This window comes from Tupaia chinensis, unplaced genomic scaffold (assembly GCF_000334495.1).
Source record: "Tupaia chinensis unplaced genomic scaffold, TupChi_1.0 Scaffold000374_1, whole genome shotgun sequence".
Taxonomy (NCBI): domain Eukaryota; kingdom Metazoa; phylum Chordata; class Mammalia; order Scandentia; family Tupaiidae; genus Tupaia; species Tupaia belangeri.
This window is the reverse complement of record NW_006159872.1, coordinates 579962-584699: the sequence shown is the minus strand read 5'-3', so window position 1 is coordinate 584699 and position 4738 is coordinate 579962.

The following is a 4738-nucleotide window of genomic DNA, read 5'->3' as shown; positions in this document are numbered from 1 at the left end:
GGCACGCATGTACACGCGCCCGGCGTGAGTTTAAGCCACCGGGTCCAGGACTCGACCCACAGGCGACTACGTGGGAGTCCAGCGACATAGCCATTACGCCAACTGCTGGTCCCCCCTCTCTCTCTTTGTGTGTGTATGTGTCTCTCTCTGATCAAATTAAAACAAACGAATGAATACATAAAATAAAAATTTTTTAAAAGGAAGAAAAAAAGTAGATTGGGCACATGTGCATGCATGCCCAAATCCCTAGACAAGAAAGGAGAAGGGATTGCAGTGTGGCCATCCCCCCGAGGTGTGCTTTCTCATTCTCTGTTGCTCTCTGTGTCTCTGGTGCACATGCCCCATAGCAAAAATGTTTTTTAAAAAGTTAATTTCCTTCAAAAATACCCTCACAGTGACATTCGGAATAATCCTTGACCACATATTGACACATGAAATTAAGCACCACATGAGGGAGGAATATTGATCTTATAAAGTTGATATAAGTTATCATTTAGAGGGATCAGCAGGTGGTGTGCTGGTTAAGGCACTGGACACTCCCACATGGCCCACCATGGTTCGAGTCCCAGGCCCCTGGTGGCTTGCTTTCTCACCTTCTCTCTCTCTCTCTCTCTCTCTCTCTCTCTCTCTCTGTGTCTCTCTCTGGTCAAAAAAAATTGTTTTTTAATGAATGAATAAATAAAGTTAAATAAATAATTCTTTTTAAAAAAGACAGTTAAAATTGAGACTAACTGTAAAGCACTAAGTTTATGGTATTGGGACCAGCAGTTAGCATAATAGCTATGTTGCTGGACTCCCACGTAGTCAACCATGGTTCATGTCCCGGACCCAGTGGTTTAAACTCACGCCGGGCGCGTGTGCATACGTGCCCAAGGTCCCGAAAGGAGAATGGAGGAGAAGGGATTGTGGCATGGCCATCCCCCCTGGGGGGTGATTTCTCGCTTTCTGTCTCTCTGTCTCTCTCTGTCTGTCTGACGAGCGCACGCGCCCTATAGCAAAAAAAAAAAATAAAGTTTATGGTTGGTAAACGTGTATCAGAAAGACTATGCATGGATATCCAGGTATTTTGTACCAGAATAAATACATACTTTAATTCCACTTCTTCCTGAACTGTTTTTTAAAAGAATTATTTTATTTAACTTTATTTATTTATTTATTTTGATTCGACCAGAGAGGGACAGAGTGAGAGAGAGAGAGAGAGAGAGAGGGAAAGTGAGAAAGCAAACCATCAGGTCTGGGACTCAAACCATCAGCCATGTGGGAGTCCAGTGCCCTTAACCATCACTCCACCTGCTGGCCCCTCTTTATGAACTTTTGAAGTTGACTTGTACAGTGACTGGCAAATGGGAAATGCTCAGTTAAAGGTTGTTTTTCACATGTGGGAAAGAAATTACATTTGTCACAAGGCCTAGAAGGTTGAGTACTATACTAGGCCCTTCCACATTGTGATACAATTCCCCTCATCACCTGCAACTTGAGGAAGTTTTGTTTTGTGTAAGGAAATAGGGATTGATTTTTATTTATTTATTTATTTATTTATTTATTTGGAGAGGTTTTTGCTACAGGGTGCGTGCGCTCGCCAGACAGACAGAGAGAAACATAGAGACAGAAAGTGAGAAATCACCCCCCGGGGGGGATGGCCACGGCGCAATCCCTTCTCCTCCATTCTCCTCTCTGGATCTTGGGCACGCACGCACACGCGCCCGGCGTGAGTATAATCCACTGGGTCCAGGACTCGAACTGCAGTCAACTACATGGGAGTTCAGTGACATAGCCATTACGCTAACTGCTGGTCTCAGGGATTGATTTTTGACAGGGTCTTGACATGTGGAGATCTTCTGGCCCCGGCCTCAGCCTTCAGTGAGTAAGGATCCCAGGCACGGGCTGCCAGGCCCAACCTGTTTAGGTTGGGCTGGGAACTTGGTCCTCCCATGTGGCCTCAGCCTCCGCAGAATCTTATCAGCACATGCCACCCACCTGCTGAGCCTGAGGGAGGTATTATTATCCCCATTTTACAGTCAAGGAATTTAAGGTACACAGAGGTCACTCAGCTTGCCCAATGACCCTCACCTGGTAGGTGTTAGAGTCCAAAGGAGAGCTCCAGTCTGTCATTTTCAAGAAGCAGGTTCTTCTCCACTGTCCCACAGGTTGTCTAGAAACCTGAAAATCTTTGAGTCAGAACTGGGCTTGGCTCATAGGTGCTAGAAATAGGGACTGGAGACAGAGCAGGAAGGGAGGGGTGTTCTCTGGGGTGAGGAGGGTCACTCCTATTGCCTCATACACAGATGGACACCTATCTGAGCCCCAGAAACTCCCTTGAAATAGCCTGAGGTCAACCCTCATGGCGATTCTTGACCTAGGAAAGGGGAATGAGGTCATATTTGGGTTTTTTCCCCCTGATGTGGACAGGAATCCTTTCTTCCTGATATGCCGTCACATCTTGAAATGGATAGGGAAGATTTATCTGGCTCTTCCCTTCCACATTACTAGGAGTCTTCCAAGAATTTGTGGAAAATGCACATTATGATAAAACTATGGCAAGCCACCAGATGGCATGGTGATTAAGGTGCTGGACTCCCATGTGGCTAATCATGTTTGAGTCCTGGACCTGGTGGCTTGCTTTCTTATTCGCCCTCTGTCTCTCTTTCTCTCTCTCTCTGGTGAGTATGTGTGCCCTGTGCTAAATTTAAAAAGAAGTAATAATAATGATAAATAAAATGAAATAATGCTAAAAAAATAAAAACCCTATCCATAGGGCCATAGCTAGCTGCATGGTGGTTAAGGTGACTGGATCCCACTTGGCTGACTGCACTGTTTGAGTCTCCAATCCAGTGGCTTGAGAAACACTCCAGGCACGTGTGCATACATGCCCAAAATCCTAAACAGAGGAAGACGTGGAGGAAAAGGGATCATAGCGTGACCATCCTCGTCGAGGGGTGTTCCTTCTTGTGTCTCTCACAGATCCTCTGGCAAATTAAAACAAACAAAAACTTTCCATGGCACCTGATGGTTGCATGGGGTGAAACATATGACCGTCTCTGAAGAAATACCACGGGAGGGTTCCTGGTTCAAGTCCAGAGGCCTCCCTGAGTACTGGACACATGTTTGCCACGATCCAGAACCAGCTGGAAGCTGGGGGTAAACCCTGGTCTCAGGGTCGTGTTGAGAGTGCTGTTTCTCTGTCTTACTTTCTGTTACACTCTTTTTTACTCATGAAAGAAAGAAATAAAACAAAAACTATGAGGCCAGCTACTGGCATAGTGATTAAGGTGGCTGGATCCCGTATGACCGACTGAGTAGTTCAAGATCTAGACCTGGCAGCTTGAAAAACATGCAGGACAGGCAAACAGGGCAGGCCAGAGGAAGACTGAGTCCGCCATGAGAGCTGAGATCTAGTGATTTCAGAGATAAGAGCAATGAAGATGTTCTGCTGAGAATTTACCCTGCCTCCACTGAGTGTCTAGACAAGTCTAAATAAAAAGTTGCCAAAATTCGAATACTATGTGGGTCCTCATATTCCTCCACTCCCACTGAATCTGTGACACAAAGGGAGAAAAATGCACCGCCAGAATTTGCAGACCACATCCTCCTGTGTGCCTCTGATCGTTCAGATTAATCTTCTAGAAATTAGGAAGAGATGAATAACCCATCAGATGACTAGAAATCTCCATAGGGGCGCAAGACATATGAGACACCAAGAAGATACCTCACCCCAAGGGAAAAGAATAACTCCTCTTCATCCACAGACAGTACAATGGAACTCACGGAAATGTCGGATAAAGAATTTAGAGTATTCATAGTGACAAAGCTAACAGAGATGGAAGAGAAGAGAGACAATGAAAAGCCAAGGAGTTCCAGGAGGTGAGGAAGTTCTTGCGATAGCTGAAAGAGGAAACACACATCATAAAAAAAAATTAAATGGAGCTGTTGGAGATGAAGGTTATAATACAGAAAGTCAAAACCTCCTTTGAAAGTATTAAAAGCAGACTAGATCATACGGAAAATCAAATCTCAGATGTAGAAGACAGAATCATTGGACTAGTAAAATCCAACATGAAGACTGAGAAAATAGCCCCCAAAAATGAGAATAATATACAAGAAATACTAGATACCATTAAAGATCCAAACATCTGGATAATTGGTATCCCAGAAGGTGGAGAGGCTAATAAGGGCATTGACAATTTATTCCATGAAATCCTGGACTAAAGGGATCAGCAGTTGGCATAATGGTTATGTTGTTCCCATGTAGTCAACTGCAGTTTGAGTCCCAGACCTGGTGGGTTAAACTCAACCAGGTGCATATGCGTGTATGCCCAAGACCCTGAGAGGAGAATGGAGAAGGGATTGTGACATGGCCATCTCCCCTGGGGGTGATTTCTCGCTTTCTGTCTCTCTGTCTCTCTCTGTTTTTCTGGAGAGTACACGCTCCCTATAGCAAAAACCTCCCTAAAAAAAGAAATCCTGGAAGAAAACCTTCCAAACCTAGAGAGGCATTCAAAGATCCAGACCCAAGAAATACAAAGGACCCCAAATAGGATCAACCCAAGAAAATCTTCTCCAAGACACATTATAGCCAGACTGACCAAAACCACAGACAGACAAAGACAAAATACTCAGACTGGCAAGAGAGAAATGTCAAGTTGCCTACAAAGGATATCCCATCAGGCTAACAGTGGACCTCTCATCGGAAACAATGCAAGCAAGGAAAGAATGGGAAAATATATTCAAAGTGTTGAGT